Source organism: Catharus ustulatus, chromosome 6 (assembly GCF_009819885.2).
Source record: "Catharus ustulatus isolate bCatUst1 chromosome 6, bCatUst1.pri.v2, whole genome shotgun sequence".
In the NCBI taxonomy this organism is placed as follows: domain Eukaryota; kingdom Metazoa; phylum Chordata; class Aves; order Passeriformes; family Turdidae; genus Catharus; species Catharus ustulatus.
Window position 1 is genome coordinate 63,181,303 of NC_046226.1, and position 19,296 is coordinate 63,200,598.

Here is a 19,296-nt window from a genome sequence, read left to right on the forward strand (position 1 = left end):
GAAGAAAAAGTACAGGAAGCAAAAATAAAACAGTATACTGGTTCTGTTGTCTTATAAATACTTGGCATGATATAGACTCTGCTGTGTCAAAAAAAAAAAAAAAAGCCACTGTTTTTCCACTGAACAACATTAGTTTAAAGTAATACAAAGAACTGTAGAATTTACTTTGCATAACCTGCTTATGCAGCACCAAAATCAGCCTCCAGCCCAGAAATTGCCTATAAACTGATGGCAAATGCACAACTCAACACTGGATTTCAGGTGACAATTGTTTACATCTTCTTCTGCAAACTATGCTTCATCTTCGGTTTTTGGCTCACATGTAGTTTCTATTTCTGTTGTAGATCATGGTAAAATTTGCAACATCAGAATATTTCAGATGTAAATGGCCATTTATTTGGAGAATAGAAATATGTTATATGGTCCTAAAGGCCCCACAGGCTTTAGAGTATAAATGTTTTCTGACTACTGGCTTCTGTTTTCCTGCTACAAACTGTACTATGGCTTTACATAAAGATTTGTGTAAACAAAGTCTTGTTTAAAAATGAGACTAGTAAGTATGTGTATGTAATTTCTAATTATAGTGTGCAGTGCTAAGTGCTCAAATGGCATCAAGTTGGGGAGGGGGTTGGGGCATACAATAGTCCATGAAAGAATAATGCCAGGGTTTTTTGTGGGAAAATTGCCATAAGAACATAACAAAAATTCTGTAGAGTGAAAAGAAAGGTATGGGAAATGAAACTTTTAAAATGCATTTGGTATTCATTCGGTATAACTTTGCAATACAGCAGAAATTCAGGATCAGTATGCTGAAGGACAAACCATACTGAATATTCCAGGACCAGAAGCATGTCTGGGGTTTCACTGAAATTTTGAATTTTTCTAAAAGACATATGTAATTCAAAATTGGAACAGCTGACCAACAGATATCTCAAATGTAAATTTGTAAAGAAAACAACTTTATTGTTAGCTTATTTAAGCTAACTGATTCTGATAATCCTTTACTCCTTCACAAACTTCAGGCTGAAACCACATCTGTGTCTGGGCACAGAATCCTCTGAGTCTGTCTTAGATAAGCAGTACAGAAAACCAAATTCAAAAAACACATGAGCTATAGAAAGATTGGGTATAAGGCTGAATGTGAATACAACTAATGGAAAAGGTCTGTCAGACTGTTTGTCTCAGAAGAGTTTGCAATTAATATTGAACCCCCTTCAGCTTTAGCCAACACCAAAATGACCTTGGGCTTGGCAAAAAAGTATGGAAAAAGATTTTACCACAGTCCATCTTTGTAGTGGGTGCTGGTTTACTTTATGGAATTATAATTTCCTTAAAGTAGAAAACAGGCTATGCTCAGTCTACTTTTATAAAGTGAAGTGATGCTTCTGGATGCTTCCTAAGAGGGGAAAAGGTTAAAAGAGAGTTGAAGCAGGATAAATATGTACTAGTAACTTAGTAGTGCAGTTTCTGCCTGTTGATGAAAAACCTTGAATCCTAAAAGAAATATTGCTAGCATCTCTTCAGCAAGATTCCTGAAGTGGAAATAATAACACTTCCTCAGTGGAAATGAAAACACTTAAAAAACATGTTTGCTGGCCAGCACATGAAGAAGTTTTCCAATTACTCTAAATATGGTTTGTTACAGAGACAGTATATTATTCTTTTAAACTGTTGATTTGATTTTCAGTCCTTTCTCTGTTATTTTTAATGTTCTCGGTAAGCATGAAAAGGCTGCATGTCGAAACACATACTTTGCAGTTGTTACAGAAACATAGTTCACTAATTATTCATAAAAAATGCTCTCTCCTTCCATCTAACCTGTTAGGAATAAAATAAGATTTAAAACCCCCAATGTTTCTTTTTCCTTCTCTCTCTGTCTCACAAAATAGAGAAAGCTTACAATCTGACATGTCCTTCTCAGGCAGGGGTAGCAAAGAATTTAAATAAAAACCTTGGAAGAAATCTAGAACAGTCTGGTGAGGAAATGCTGATGTCATCTCCAACAAAATTAATCCATTTTTACAGTTTTTCAGGACCTGTGATCTAATGTATTCATTTGAGGCAGGGTCTTGAGAACATAAATTTTCTGAAAGCTGGATTTCACCAGGTCTGTTCTTTAGGCTAATTGCCCAACAATTGAAACACACTAAAGAATTTGCAGTTTTACCACCTTTATAAGAACGGTATTTTCTTATTTATACATGCAATCTTATATATTAAGATCAGTCATGAATTCCTGAATAAAAGCTAGAGCCTGACACATTTATACTGTGTGTATAGTCATCAAATTTCCTCTTCTCACAAATCTTTTAAAGTATTTGCTCGTGAATTTAATGGAGAACCTACCTATTTAAGCTAACCAACTGCTTGTAATTTTATTAAATATGTCTCCACACCAAAATATATGTAATAGTATCCTCTGTGCAGATAAAAGTAAGATGAGATGGAAAATGTAAGAAGAATACTAGGATTTACCTAGTTTAATCTCCTCTCAGCCATACCTTTCCAATTGTAGCATTAAAAGAATAAATATCCCCATGCTTCTATACTAAAATTCACTTGTATTGACAGACCTATTTTTTAGGAGTTGAAAAATATCCTTTTTGTATCCTAACACATTCAGTCAGTTTTTTATTTAGTTTAACAGTGTATTGAACGTAAAACTAGTCAGACATTGTATGTGAGCAGCATAAACCCAGACATATGGTTTCAATTCAAATATACCAAAATCTCTGTGTTGAAAAAAAAAATCAAAAAAATGCCACAAAAAACCCCCAACAAAAAAGCAACATTCCCTTTAACAAACATTTTTATAAAATTCTGCTTGAAAAACTAGTTGAAGGAATTACTTACAGTCAGCTGTATATTTATTTTTGTGCAGCCATGGTTGACTATTCCACAGATTTTTAATGACTCAGTCCACACAGAGCACTCATTCAGCAGCCTGAATAGTGTGTTATTCTCCCATGCTTGAGGCTGGTGCAGAATGTCAATATGGAATTTGTGTCTCCCAGTACAATTTATGAGTTTTATTTGGAATGGCATGGCTTAGGATTTGGCATTCAAGGTTACTTCCTTGTGGGTCTGCAGATCCTTCTACAGAGGATGCAATGGATGCTGGTGAAATTTACCTCTGCAGTTTGACCAGGAACCCCAACACGGTTGTTTGCCCTGACTTGGAACCACAGTGTATGGGGTGCTTTTCAAAACTGCAGGAACATGACCTACCTGCTTCCACATTTATGGTCAAGAAGCAAAGACCTCTGATTGACTTTAAAGTTCGGGGGCTAGTTTAGGCTTAGGACTTAGTTTAGTTTTAGGAAATACTACAGCTCTTCCATCTTGGTGGCCTTGGATGAGAAAATCCCATTTGGTGTCACTCACAGCCTCTGAACATCATGTTTGGTCTAACATATCAGTTTGTTTAGGTTCTTTAGTCCCACTGTGGTTTATGCTCCCAGAGACTGTGCCAGCTGTGCAAGCTTTCCCTAGGCAGTGTCTTTTCTGGGTGCTGGAAAGTCTGAGGCAGCAGTGCTGTAGTACCTTGGCAAATTTGTAAGGGTTTCCCTCAAGATTAGATAGGTGATACCTGAGTGTCAATATGCAAAAGGATCTCAATGCCCAAACCCACAGAAGCACACAGAAAAGCAGATTCTCTCTAGTAACAGAATAAAAGCTTATTTCATATCAAGCAACTTTGGAGGCATTTAAACAGTTCTCTGTTCAAAACCCTAAAAAGGTTCAGCAAAACCAAAGCAATGCTGTAACAATTGTTTGAAGTTATAGAGGATATATTCAAAAAGAAGTAGCATCTGGAAGGCAGGACAGGACAGCCTATCCTCTCCACAAGAGTAGCCCGGCGTATACCTCTGTGGGTTAAATGGCTGCAACATGTGCTGTCTATCACACAGTAGTAAAGGTCATTTTAATCCAACCTCCCTGCAATGAGCAGGGACATCTTCAACTATATGGAGCTCCATCCAAACTGGGTTTTAGTATTTTCGGGGATGAGGCATCCACCACCTCTCTGGGCAACTTGTGCCAGTCTTTCACTGCTCTTGTCAAATATTTCTTCTTTATATCTTCTAAACATACCCTCTTTTAGTTTAAAGCCAGTATCTTTTGTCCTATTACAACAGAACTTGCTAAAAAGTAAGGGCCCCATCTTTCTTGTTGCCCCCTTTAGGCAGTGGAAGGGGCTCTAAGGTCCTAGAGCCTTCTCTTTTCCAGGCTGAACAACTTCAATCTGCCTCGAGAACAAAGGGAGCCTGTCTACAACTACGGGGTTGCCTCACCTTCCCTCCTACTTTTCTCCCAAGGAACACCCTGTGTAACTATATTTCCAGTATGAAATCTGCAGGTGGAATCAGTAGTGGCCAGACACAGAGAGAATAGCAGGAGCTGATCCTTTTTTACTCCTAATTCACTGACAAGAATGTGAGCATGGCTCTGAGAATGGCATCTAGACATTTGCTGCCATTGCTTCTGCTGCAGTGACAATAAAAGGATAAGGAGTCTGATGATGGTTCAGCATTAATGGAGAAACTAATTACTTTATTAACTAATACTCTCAGAAAGGAGATACCAAGGACTGCATTTTCCAAACTACCACTCTCTAGCTCTTGTTAAAAGTAATGAGTACATCACTCATGCTTTTGATGGGGCAATGTCAAACATGGATCTTGGAAATACTTTGCTCTATACTGTAACTTGCTTGCACTTGGCTTCCTTGCAAATTACTTGCAAACAGTAGCCTTTTCTCTTTTCCTTTTCTTTTCGTTGGGGACCCCGTGAGTAATCTGTGAATTAGCACAATGAATAATACAGGAAACATTATTTTCTGTTAACATTATTTTCCAGAAACATTAGGTATTTCCAGATATGAGTTGTAATTCCTAAATTGTTCATTTTGTTAATTGTAGATTATTTAGAAAATGAAGTTCTTAAATCAAATTACAGAGTGCATAGTGCTTTGTAACTGTTTTCTCTGACCACCAGCTAATTATTGGTATTTAATGGATAGCCTTGGGACAAAGTTGTTGCATGAAAAAAATCATCATAGCAAAGAATCCTTCTGATGCAAGTTCTCAGCAGAGGTTTGATTCTGATGAGGTGTGAAAAAGTGATGGCATTTATTAATGATGTTGATTACCAAACATTCTCAAAGAATTAGTGGTATGATTTGATTAGGAGCAACTCAGGATCTTGAAGATCACTCTTTGGAGAAAGCTGGTATATGTCAGAGCTGGTAAGGAATTTGAAAGCATGTAGCCTTAACCATCAGAACTTTTGGCAGCAGCCAGCACGTTTCTGTGGCACTCTAACAAACCCAAAACAGGAGTTCTTCAGCACTCATCATCTGTATATCAGCCAAGGCAATGGAAACCATCAAGACATCTGCATCTTAAAAAAAGAGAGTGGGAGAGAAAATCTCAACAGGCAATATAGTGCCATTGACATGGCTTTTCAAATAGCCCCAGGGATGGTGGGTGACTCCCAGTTCCCTGGGCAGCCTGTTCCAGTGGTTGACAAACCTTTTGGTGAAAAAATTTTCTGTATCCAATCTAACCCTGCTCTAGTGCAGCTTGAGTCCATTTCCATCTGTGCTTTTAGACAAATTAAAGCTGAAGAAAACATCCCTGTCTATATTTAACTGTGTTTTTGTTCTACCAAACTCACCAGGGCTAGTTACATTCACAAGGCAAAGCATATGCTGTCTTCAGAAGACAAGGCAGGAAGTGGATGTTTTCTGTACAGACATCTCCACTAGTGAGGTAAGCCAGCAAGTTTCAAACATCATGGATGATCTCCTGAGGGGAGGTTGGGAAAATGAATTGACCACATGTCCCTTTGAGGCATCTCAGGCCCTTTTCCCACTAATTGTTGTATATTTCTGAAACTATACCAGTCACTTTAAGGGTAAGCAACAAAATAATTGTAGAATTTCTGTCTTACCTGTTTAAAAAACATGTAATACTAGAAACTGACTGTATCAGAAACAAATATATATATATATATATATATAACAAATATAAAAAATAGAAACAAGTACAAGCTAGAAAGAAGTGAAAACAGTATTTTCTCACAATAACTGTAAAGGTAATAAAGACAAGTATGGACAGATGTGGTTGCAAATTAGTAAAGATCAATGAGAAAGTGTCAGGAAAGTGAATTTTTGAAATTTGTGTAATGGATAGTGTTAACTAAATATTTTTCATCAGGAAAAAAAATCCATGTAAAAGATCAACAGTTCAAATTCTTGGACATCTGAGGCTGGCAACTATTTAACATAATCAAAATATTGCCTTTCAGTAATGTCAGTAACTAAAAACCCGGTATCCACTGTTGCTGCTACTTGAACCACTCAAACATGAAAAATAAAGTATCAGTTCCTTCCTGAAAGCTTTGCTGGATCCCAAGGCACACTTGGATGTAAGTTCAGACTCCCATGCTTGCATAGAAGATATGTTTTACCTTACTGGATTTTGCAAGCATTATTTAGGAGGCTTATTTAGGTATACACTTTGACTTTTGTGGGTCGTATTTAGGAATGGATCATGGCAACATAATTTCTCATAACCACAGGCAAACTGTGATTTCTGCACCACAGCTACATGGTGGTGTACACTGGATGTACAGCACATGCAGGGATACAGCTGCTCTCTGCAGCACATCACTTAGAGGGATAGTCGTAGCTGTACAGAAGAAATATTGTTTACCTTTTCCATTAAGTTTAAACCTGAAGGAAAATAGGACTTAACTTCCTACCATGACATCACTATGAAATATTTAAACCATTAACTTATACTTATTTTAAAGGTAACATTCCCCTAATATATCTATCTCTATCTCTATCTCTATCTCTATCTCTATCTCTATCTCTATCTCTATCTCTATCTCTATCTCTATCTCTATCTCTATGTATGTCTATATCTACATACATGTATATGTATGAGTATGTATGAGTATGTATATATATATATATATATATATATATATCTCTACATATACTTGTGTGTCTGACTGTCTGTGCCTGTGTATGTATATGCGTATAGTTCCAGGCTTACAGTGCCAGTTAGGAGGCCAACAACCTTAGTACTTTGTAGCTCAGTAGGTAGCTGACCCAGGCCTGTATTTCACTAGAGTTTTATGTTCTAACCACAAACTTCTTTCCCTACCCACTGACTCCTGTGCCTTTGTGCCAACCTGGAAGCTGGCTACTTGCCACTTGGGACTGGCAGTAATGCCCAGGTACTCCCATGACAGTCTGAAGCCATTACTTTCATGGTGTGGAACAGGAGGAAGCCTTCAGCAGCCCTGTTTGCATTTGCAACTTAGGCAGCTGCTCCTTGTCTCCTCTGGGAGAAAAGCAGTGGTTCAGGTTTGTCTGTGGTCAAGGCAACAGGTTGGACCATGCTGACTGAATCCTCGAATTTTTTCAGAGGCCAGCAAAACTCTTCACAGCCACGTCCTGCTCTTAAGCAGTACAAGGAACATGGAGATGGTTTCAAACCGTTCTGATTTACTCTGCAGGAGATGTGTTTCAGCAGAGTGGGAGCTAGGGAGCCTTTAAAAGTACACAGAACAGAGAGGAGCAGTTTTGTTCCTGGTGATGAAAATTTTAGCACTTGTTTCATTGACTTTGAATAATCTTAGCCATTTTAATCTTAGTTATTACCAGAAGTGCTGAGGGAAAAGTCCATTTAAAAAAATGTGAACAAAACTAAACCAGTGGTACTATGACTACTCACTCCATGAGAGGTCTATGGCAAGGTCTGTCAAGTTTAAATCAGTATTATAATATTAGTTCTTAAACTATTGATATGGCTTAACCCCAATCAGTAGCTAAGCCCTACACAACTTTTTTTCACTCTTTCCCCTCCAGTGAGATGGAGTGAGAGTCAGAAAACAAAAAGTGAGAAAACTATTGGGTTGAGGTAAAAACAGTTTAATAGGTAAAGCAAAAGCTATGTACAATCAAGGCAAAATAGGGAATTCAATTCCCACTTCCCATGGGCAAGCAGGTGTTCAGTCTTTTCCAGGAATGTAAGGTTTTATCTCCTGTAACAGTGTCTTGCGGAGACAAACACTATCACTCCAAATATGTCCTCTCTGACCCCCTTTATTCTTTTTGCTTCAGCTTTATGTGCTGAGCATGACACTAAGTGGTCTGGAATATCTGTCACATCAGTTGGGGCCAGCTTTACCAGCTGCGTCCCCTCACAACTTCTTGTGGCCCCCAGCCTCCTTGCTGGTAAGGTGGGAGGGATAAAAAGCTTGACTGCTCAGCAATAACAAAAACATCCCAGTGTGTCCTAGGGTGACTCTATGATGCTTGTATCCCAAACCTCCTGTTCCATTTATACTGGATGTTAAGTTCTGCAGCTTTAAGACAGGTTCTGATTGTGAAGGGGGAGAGAGAAAGCAGAGAGTTTGTTATCGGAGACTGCACTTGCTTGCCTGCATCCTTCTCACTGACTGTGTTGTCTGCAGTGGACAGCAGGAGAGAGCTCTCCTTTGCTTGTAGTTAGTTTTTGACTAGCTGAGGTAGAGAAGTTCCCTGGACTCTTTTTTTTCCTTGAAACTGTTTGAACCTGCTCTGGACTGAAAACCAGAAGAGCCCCAGGAACTCACACCTGTGGCCCACCAGGGCCTGGTCTGGCATTTCCTAGCCCCAGAGGGACTGAGAACAGCCTGAGTGAGTGGGACTGCAACCCACAAAAGGGACTCTTCTGAATTTGTCATGTCTTCAGAGTGGCAAGAGGTTTGGTTGTTTAGTATTGTTCATTTTTGGTGCTGGTAGTTCTTTGCCTGTTAAATAAACAGCTTTTTCCACTTTTCTACGAGGAAGTCTTTTCCTGAACCAGCTGGGGGAGGGGCTGCTTGAGTCTGCTTTCTGGAGGAACCAGATACCATCTATGTCATGCCCAGATCCTGTGTCTTCCACCTAAATATATGTATATATGTATATATTTATATATGTATATATTTATACATTTAATATAAATATATGTATGTATTTATGTATTTATATATTTATATGTTGATATACGTGAGTGTATCTATATAGATATGTGCACTAGTATGGGTATCACTTCTATAGTCAATGGTTATCCCTTCAAAATGTCAGCTGAGTTCATTTAATCTGTCACTGTGGTTTCTATCCATCTGAGATGCCTTCCAGGGCAGGAGCGCTGGTGTGGCATCAACTGATTGCAAACTGCATCAGAAGCTCATGATTGGTGTCCATACTCATTGTCCATGGTAGTTATGGCATACAGTGGCAGTGTCATTCAGCAAACAGTATCATACATTATTGATGTCAACCAAAAATCAAATCTCCTTGGAGTACATATTGCTTTTCTGCATTCCTCTGCATTACCCACTGTATTGAGTTTGCATGACCAGGCTTTGGTAGCAGGGGTGCTACAGGGGTGGCTTCTGTCAGAAGCTGCTGAAAGTTTCCTCCATGCCCAACAGAGTCAATGCTGGTCAGCTCCAAGACAGACATGCTGCTGACCAAGACTGGGACAATCAGAAATGGTAATAACACCTCAGTAATAACACATTTAAGAAGAATAAAGTAAAAAGAAGTATTTCTCTCGCATTTAAGAGAATTTTAAAAAAGTTATTTTGTGGATATAACTGCAGCCAGAGAAGAATGGAGAATATATGACAGGAACAACTATGCAGACATCAAGGTCAGTGGGGAAGGAGGGGGAGAAGGTGCTCCAGGTGCCAGACCTGAGGTTCCCCTGTGGCTTGTGGTGCAGATGATGGTGGAGCTGCTGTGCCCCCACAGCCTAATGGAGGGCAAAGAGATGGAGAAGCCCATGCTAGAGCAGGTGGAGGCCAAAAGGAGGGCTTTGAACCTTTGGGAAACCTGTGCTGGAGCAGGCTCCTGGCAGGCACCTGCAGACCAGTGGAGAGAGGTTACCACAATGGAGCAGGCTTCCTGGTAGGACTTGTGACCCCTTGGGGTACCTGCACTGGAGTAGGCTGTTCTTGAAGGACTGCACCCCATGGAATAGTAACCCACATCACAGCAGTATGTGGAGAACTGTTGCCTGTGGGATGGACTCACACTGGAGAAGTTTGTGGATGACTGTTTCCTGTGGGAGACACCCCAAAGAACATTTTCTACCATCCACGAGTAAGTGCAGAGGTAAAGTGCTGGATATTTCTCTTGTTCAGCAATATCCAAAACCAACTGTACAGCTTTCAGATCTGCAACCCGACTTCATGCACCTTGTCCTTCAAAAGCTTCTGTCACTGACTGCATAGGTCTCCATATAGAAGTTTTCCATTTTCTATCTATTCCTACAATATGTCAGGAACCACCAGTGAAGTAAGTGCATCACTATTCATTTTCTGGTCGCTGATTATGTGGTGGGGCCTCCCCAACACGTCATCTCTTTCTTCTGATGATGATGACAACAGTCCTAAATTTTCACCTTCAGACCAGTTTGTCATGAATTCCAAGATCATGGGCAATTGGGTTTTCCAATTCAAGCTTGCTGTGTGATCAGCATGACTCACTCCACATAGCATCCATGGCATGATGTGTGGAAGGGACTTTCTTGGATTTTTTTCCAGTACATTAGGGTTTGATTATTTTGTTTTGCTTGTTTGCTTTGGGTTTTTCTTTCAGGAAACTACTACTTACTTTATCTTGTTTAAACTTTAAACTATTATATTTCCTCAATTAATTCTTTCTTATGTTTCTTACATCCAATCAATGTTTTGAATTACTGTACCACAGCTTCAGGCTCATGTGACCAGATGTGGAGGAACAGGCATAAGCATGTAAAAATATTTTTTCTCAAACATTCTGACTGACATTTGTGACTGGAAAGTTGTGATTGGACAAGAAGTCCGCCAGAGTAAGGGCAGCACTATGCTGATCCAACTTTTTTTCTGCCTTAAGACTTATGCTCATTGCACCTGCATCAACTCCCCCCCACCCCAACTCAGTTCCTGGAGAGCTTGAAATGGCTGTTGTGGGCCAAATGGCATGAAAAATCTAGTTTACATGAGAAGCATGCACCAGGTTAGCTATAAAAGGAAGTAGATCAATCCCCTTCTTTTTTTCCTCTCTTTCTATTTGTCTCACTACCCCAGATCTCGACCACCCATGCAGCAGTAACAACACAGGATCTAAGACATGGTGATTTTCTTTCTTCTCTTTCTCACTCTTCTGCATTTATTTTTCTCCCATCTTGCTTTGTGTTGGAAAAGTGTGGCTATCATATTATACCCGTTATTCTATAAGAAGTTTGTTTGCAGGAATTGGGATCTTGTTGAAATGTATTGTAAAAATTAAGGGCTTGTGAGCCAAGGCTTTTGAGACTAAGTAGTGGGCTAGTTGCCAGAGTTGAAACAATTCTACGTGGACTGGTGTGTTCATTCAACATGACAAGGATTTATAAGGAACACCATACCCTCTATCAAGCAGGATCATGACACCAGCAAATAAAGCTGTAGATCTCTAGCTGCATAATGAAATTCCCTGTAGACACACAAGGTTATGGCAGCACTACTATTTCCTTTCATTTTTTCCTTGCAGTTATTGTCATACGTATATTTGACCAACTCTGGTAGATACTAGCAGTTTCACAGTTCCAGTGCTTCTGGGATAGGAAGCGGGGATAAACTGAAGGAATAATGACTAGACTATTTGCCATACTTATCAGGGAAAACACATCTCTAAGCAACATGATCTTGTGTTTAAATCATTAACTACGAAGGACAGAGCTTCTGTAAACATTCAGCACAAAGCAGATGAACAAAAAGTATCAGATTGAGGTCATATAATTCTTCTCAAAACAGTGAGCAATGCTCATGCTTAGTTTTCCCACCCTGTCTCTGGCTTTATGGTGGCCGCTTCCACTAGTCAGGGATTGCAAAGCATTTTTGCTTCAAAGGTCAGCTGTTTCAGGGACATAAACTCAGTTTTGCGCCAAGATTTGGTATGCAGTGTTTGCAATGCTGAGGATAATGTGAGTCTGCCAAATATCCAGAAGGCTCAGAGAACCTTCAAATATATAAATCCCCAAACTCTTATTTTTCTTAGGCTTAACAAATTCTAGCAATTTTGGTGTGTGCAGGTTCCTTCACCTTGTTCAGGTCACCAAAGAGCATCCTCATCTCCTACAAGGCTTTTGCTCTCTGGGCAGGGCAGGGCAGGGCAGGGCAGGGCAGGGCAGGGCAGGGCAACATCACAGCAACTCATATTTACAACAGAGTAGCTGTGAGTCTCAGGGCAAAGAATGGCATTACGTGGTGTAACTGGGGAGATGGGAGTAAAAAAAAACCTTCTACTTCATATTTATGCAGCACAACTTAAAATTTGCTTCAGACAAACATCCTCACACAAAACGACTCATATTGGTGAAATTTTGCAGACATGCAATAAAATACGTCTTTTGATCAACAAGATAACCCTGCTAGTGGTACTTTGTGCTCACTGCCGTATTTTGCAGGAAATGTTTAGTCTGTCTGCATCTGTTTATGGAAAGAACAGGAATTTCCACAGAAAGAGAAAAAAAGAACAGCAAACTGGGAAAGGCTTTCCTCGTCAGCACTACGATATTAATAGTACTTGCCATTTCACTCGGCAATAATAAAAAAAACAAACATTTGCTTCTTAAGAACAAAAGGCAGAAAGAACGCACCGTTAGCCAAATCCATTCCAGGAAGAAAGGCCAAATTTCCGTAAGTTAAAGACCACAATAATTATATGTCTAAACAGTCCTCAGCATTTGTAGAAACCAACAGATTTTTTTTCAGTGTTACTTTTAAATGTATTTTCAGTGCTGGGAAGAACTGATCAGAAAAATAAGCGCTGTTCCCAATTAGGGCTCTTTTTAGTAGGGCTAAGAATGCTGGGATTTTGGGAGCAGGACAAGTCCCATGCACCTGGACAAGGGGCAACTGGGGCACCTGGTTCACATTCAGTTTCCTCTCAAATAATTCCTTAGTTTCTGGTTCTGTCATTTCATAGAAAGAAGCTCAATTAGTTCTTGCTAATTCCTAGCTGTGAAATATTACTATTCAAGCTTCATATGGCTTAAGTTTCTTTCTAAATCCATATATAGTTACAGAATGCCTGTACAGCAAACTTGCTGATCCAGCCTATTTCCTTCCGTTTGAAAGTCTGACATGAGAAGCTCTTTAAAATTTAAAGAGGCAGTATTGAATGGACCTGGAAAATTATTTTATATTTGTGTTTACCAATCGGAATGAAATAGAATTTTTGCCTGTAAATAATCTCTTTGTCTATGGATCTGTCAGTTTTCTGAGGGTTTATATCCAAGCAAGTGCTTTAAATAAGCACAAACTTCTTTATATTATGAAATAAAGAGCAACAATATTGCTCTTTTTTGTTTCATTCATTGCACAGACATACCAATTTCTTTTGCTAAATAAGAAAATCCTTTTTAATTGCTGAATTTTCTACAGTATATTACAGTATATTACAAAGTTAGCAGGTTAATACATAATTGTGTAATTAATATGTTAGCAGTGTAATACGTTTTTGTGCAATCTCATCTGAGGGATGAGGAAGTTCACAACCCCAGAATTTTATCCAATTTTTAGACTTATCACTATATACAATTAATGACTGAAGGTGCATTGTCATTTTCATCTTTGCATTCACTGCTGCAGTGAGCTAATAGCAAAGAAGATAAAAGCGGAGGTGGTGAAATGAAATCAAGAACTCAATGCAGCCTAATCTGTGGGGTTAACAGGTGTTAGTGTAAGGAAAAAACCAGAGAATGATGGCAGCAGCGCCAGCAGCACCAGCACAGGTTTCGCTGACACAGCTTTTACCTGAGACAGAACTAAACGAGTTTCTACTTCTACATCAACATAGATGCACAGTCCTTGTGCACATTCTTCACAGTCTTTTACTATGGCTTTGGAGAGAACAATGGAAAATGTCAAGAAGACAGATTTATTGTAGGACTGTGGTCACATCTGTAAGCTATAACCAAAAAAAGCTTTTGGGAGTAAAGATATATTTACTGATGCTCCCGAATAAACCTGAGATTCACTCAGATTCATCAAGAGTAACCCTCTGTCTCTCTGCTGGTGGGTCTTGTCTCTTCATGTGTCACATTAACCTTTATGTGTGTGCTCAGCTTAGAGTGTAGGCCTGCCTAAATACCTGTTGCTCAGGGAGACACTTGGGATCCTACAAGCAAAAAATAATTGGAAAGTTATGGTATTATCTCTTCTACCCATATCATCTTTGCTGCTGAGTTCACTGAACACCATATGCACAAAGATTGTTCTGCTAAGCCTCATTCTTCTTTGAAACAAGATCATGATTTAGCACCTACAGTGTCTCTCAATGCTTCAGCAGAGACCCTACAGGAAAGGAAATGTTTACTGCTGCATCCTATGATGACCCACCAACAACCTTTTTTCTTGGTGGTGAGGGGTTTTTTGGTGGTGGTGTTTTAAAATTAGCTCTAGATTGGATTACTGAGAAATATTTCCCCAGATTACATCCATGTGCATCAATTCCTTCCCCCCGCCACTTTGAAACAGACAGTTGTCTTCTCTATTACAGGAATAAAAAACTTGCAGTCCCATAGTTTTGCATGTTTTCACACTGCCACCGATACTTACTGGTTTTGGTGTTGAAAGACTATACTTTTTCCCAGACAATCAAAATAGGACAAATTATTGGTTTTATCTCCTTTGATATTGATACAAACTTCTAATTTACTGAGGGGTTATGTCCCTCACTTGACCTTGCAGAGGTTTGTGGATAGAAAAATTTGAAAGCCTGTTCTGCCTCCTCAGGGCAAGGACAAGACACAGTACAAGTTAAGAATCTCTCTGCTTTTCCTGACAATGTTTTTCTGGCTCTACCCTTGATTTTATCTCTACCTATGTATAAGTCACTTTATTTTGTGTGACATGTAATTTTCTGTGTTATTTTGAGAGCTGATGGGTACTTCTTAACATGATATAGAACAAGTCTTTGAACAAGCACAGCTTGTGTTATGTTCTTGGATCTTGCATCTTCATGTAAACATTTAGGTTATAAATATCAAGGTATAAGAGGTATATATGAGATGAAATAAATCTTTTTCATATGTTACAACAATCTCACCTTATGGAGTTTAGTTTCTGGGACAAACACTGTCCCTAGTGTTGTCTTAGCTTATGGACATAGTTGATTCTTCTGGATGTCAAGGCCAAGTTGGATGAGGCTCTGATCTAGTTGAAGATGTCCTTGCTCATGCCTAGCTGACCTATTGAAAGGAAACAGCAAACACTGCACAAAATTCCTGGGAAGCACGAGAGAAAGTAGATTACATACTATCTGAGGAGAAGGAAAGGGATCCTGCTTCTCCAAACCCAGAAAACCTTGAGGAAACTAACAAATTGTCAGGTTGATGGATTTATTATAGCCTGCAATCGGGTTGCGTGCAAAGGACTGAACAAAGATTCTCAGACTAAGTGTATAAGTACTGTCTTAACTCTGCAATAAATAGATTCAACCTTCAGCATGATGGGTGTCCCTCAACAGATAAAACCAGAAAATGGACCCGCATATACAGCTCATAAAACACAAGAATTCTTCCACACTTAGGGTATCAAATATGTCACAGGTATTGCCCATTCCCCAACAGGGAAAGCAATAGTTAAAAGGGCATATTTCACATTGAAAAACATGCTACAAAAACAAAAGAGGGGAAATCCAATAGGCATGCTCCCTTAAGAGCATGTTTTAAATATTTTTAATCTCTCAATTAGAAAATTATTTAACTGCACATAAAAGGCTTTTGGGTAAGACCGTTGGAGGAAAAGGAGTTCACCTGATGCCACAAGGATGTACACAGTGGTCGGGGAAAGTTCTAGTTCCACAGTTAGCTTGAAGAGGCTATGGCTGTGTTTCTTTACCTACAGGACCATATTGGCTTCCAGCAGAATATATCAAACCCAACAAGAACAACAACAATCACCCTTGCCATCTTTCTTCTGCTGTACTGACATCAAATCACAGAAGAGGGAATCTCCTGGGCCCACATCATTCAACCTCTGCTGTTTTGGCCTCTGACCTGGTGGGACCCAGAGCCTCCTCTCAGCAATAATGGAACAGAATGGGTAGGAGGAACTTGGCCTCCTCCCCTGGATCAGGATATTGTAGATACGTATAGTATTAACACTGCTTTGGTTACTGATTTACCACCAGGATGCTTAACGTGGAATCAAACAGGTACTTCTTCAAAAAAGGATCAAAAAAGTACTTTTACCTTATGCTAACTTTTCTATGCAATTGCATTTAATATATGCACACTCAGATAATACAAGAGAATTGACCAACCATTCTGTCTACCTTCGACAAGTCTGTGGATGCCACTCTACCTCATTCGTGAAATGTCATTTTACACCCATCTCCAAAATATGGCATTTGGAATGGACATGATGTATAGGACAGTGGCCACAACAACAATTCTTACAGTATGGGAGGGTAATTGATTGGGGACCACATGGTATCATTAAAGAAAGTGGGACCAATGTAACAATTCTCCCATCTCAAAAGACAAATTACAGTATTGATTGGCATGATGGTGAAATGGCTGGATCATTAATTCAATATTATTTAGGTAATAATCAGTCCCATGTGCACAAGCTGTTGTGGAAAATGTTGTTACCGGCTTTTGGCAATAGGATATACCAAGTAAAATTAGATAAGAATGCTAAAATTCCTACTTGAACACTGCAAAAGGAACAATTGCTAATGACTTACTTCACACCTGTATGTTTTTGCTTTAGCTGATGATTTCTTAATAAAATATAAAAATGGTTTGTATTTTTTTTTTTTTGCTGATTCTTTTGTTTCAAAATCATGTATAACCAGTGGAGATATGCGTAACTGTTCTGTTTTTCCGTTTAAAAGAAAATCTGAAATTTGGGTATCTCTAAACCTTACTTAAGCATGGGAAGAACAGGATGGTCTATTGCAATTGGCTTGAATAGTCCAAGAAGAAATCCAAATGACTAAGAAATTAGTTCACAAATTTTTGGGTTGGTTAATCTTTGCTATTGTTTCTGCGATAATAATATTAACCGCAGCCTCTGTGTCTGTCACTGCCTTAACTAATTCAATTCAAACTACCCATACCATGGGACAAGATTTAACTAATATCACAAAAATATTACAAACACAAGAAAACATTGATAAAGAAATAATGTCCAGATTAGATGCCTTGGAAAGTGCTCTTAAATAGGTAGACAAGAGAGCTGAGGCCCAAAGAACTCATCTCTCCCTGGGCTGTGATTGGGAACATATCCATAATTCCTCATGTGTCACTCCTTTTCCTTGGAATGACACGGAATAGAATTGGAAGACAGTTAAAAAAGACCTCCAAGGGGCCTTTGATAAATACTTGCAACAGAATATAGTCACTTTACACTCAATTAAAATATCAACTCAGAACTTTACAAACTCTGTGAGAACAAAAGGTGTTGGCAGATCTGAAAAATTATCTTTCTTGGCTAAATCGGAAAAACTGGTTTCCTGGGATGAATTTACGAGTTTGGGTTTTCATTTGACTGAGTTGTCTGGCAATGATGTTCTTTTTAATCTTCTGTCTTGTCCTTTTTAACATAATAAAAGCTGCTAAAAACACTCAAAAACAAGTCATGGTTACCTTAGCTTTATCTATGACTCCTTTAAAAACAAAAGGGGGAGATGAAAGACAACAACAAAGCCTGGCACTGCAGAAAATTCCTGGGAAGCATGAAAGAAAGCAGATTACAGACTATCTGAGAACAGGGAAGGCATCCTGTTTCTTCAAAGCCTGAAAACCTTGAGGAAACTAACAAATTGTCAGGCCTATGGATTTATTACAGGCTGCATCCGGGTTGCGTGCAAAGGACTGAACAAAGATTCTCAGACTAAGTGTGTAAGTACTGTCTTAACTCTGCAATAAATAGATTAATTTTGCTATCAGCTTTTAAGTCTCGTTTTCATACGCTACAACATATAAAAACTCTTTCCAATCCAAGCCATTCTATGATGTAACTGTAATTCAAATAAAGAATAGCATTGTGCTACACTAGATTCAGAATTCAAACACAAATGTGAACACAGGAACAGAATCAGACAAAAATATCTAAAAAAAATTGAACCTGAAATGCTTCATTGGAGTGGCTCAGCCTCATTGTGTTTTCACTGAACCCAAGACAAGGATTTGTGGCTCCCCAGAGGAGCAGTTTCCCAATGCTATGTCCATTTTTTCCCAGGTGAGGTCCAGACACTACAAACACACTTTGGTCATTAGCAACGGGTTTAAGAATAACTACTCAACTGAGCATCTGGAAGAGCCACTTTGCTAAAAAAGAGTTGAATTTAGTTTGATTTAACTCAAGTTAGACTTTGAGGAAAATATAATTTCCGGGAGTCTTGAAACCTAGCTTCTCAGGGACCTTCAGAAGGGAATTTTGGATCCCTGAGGATAGTCCTTGGCTGCTGTGGTGGCTGATGCGTGTAATCCTTTCCATTACCTGACTGCATGCCTGCTTTTACAGGATACAGCTGTCAAAGAATGACACCTCAAAATGTCTTATGAAGAATTTCACAGGAAATAAGATTTTATTAAATCCTCAGTCATAGCAAGAAACTGTCTAAGTTTACTAATAGGTCACCCTTCAAAGGTAAACTGGTTTTTGTCAGTTCTCAGAATTAATGGGACATTCTTATACCTTGTTTAGGTCTTCTGTGATATTCCATAGAACACCTGGAAAAATCTGCTTATGAGTTTCTGATGTTTCCAGTTTGTGATTGAGCTAATTTTTCCTTTGTTAATTTTCTTCATGCAACCAGTGGAGGCTAAAAGCAAAAAGAAGAGTCTGTTATCTTAAAACATATAAAAAAAATAACGTGTCACCTTAAACTAAGGAGTAGAGCAACCAGATCAATTCACTCAACTATCAATTATTTTTACATCTCTACAATAAGACTGCTACACTGTATTTCATTCTTTGACTAATGCTTTCTAATAACGTTTTGGAACACTACAAATCTTAGAATCACAGAATGGTTTGGTTTGGAAGGGACCATAAAGATCACCTAGTTCCAGCTGCCCTGCCATAGGCACGGACACCTTCCACTAGACCAGATCCCTGTCCAGCTTGGCCTTGAGCACTTCCTGGGATGTGTCAGCCACAGCTTCTCTGGGCAGCTTGTTTCATTGGGTTGCCATCCTCACAGTAAAAATTTTCCTCCTAATATCTAACAAGTTTAAAAAAATGCAATACAAAGATGTTGTG

At 38.9% G+C, this 19,296-nt stretch overlaps 1 protein-coding gene and 1 long non-coding RNA gene across 7 annotated transcripts in view; one reads left to right on the forward strand and one right to left on the reverse strand.

Annotated features, from left to right (window-relative positions):
* The window catches only part of BBOX1 (gamma-butyrobetaine hydroxylase 1), a 51,124-nt gene extending 48,176 nt beyond the window's left edge, over positions 1 to 2,948 (reverse strand). For 4 of the 6 annotated variants that reach the window (XM_033062058.1, XM_033062059.1, XM_033062057.1 and 1 more), the window contains exon 1: positions 2,854 to 2,942. The gene's annotated coding sequence lies outside the window, so the exon portion shown is untranslated. Of the gene's footprint in view, positions 1 to 2,853 lie in introns of all 6 variants that reach the window. The other 2 variants (XM_033062061.1, XM_033062062.1) reach the window with 2 other exon arrangements.
* Positions 15 to 16,738, forward strand: LOC116997411. Its single transcript, XR_004418181.1, has 3 exons — positions 15 to 261; positions 5,683 to 5,774; positions 15,928 to 16,738. It is a non-coding gene; the product is annotated as an uncharacterized LOC116997411 (long non-coding RNA).
* The last annotated feature ends 2,558 nt before the right edge of the window (positions 16,739 to 19,296 follow it).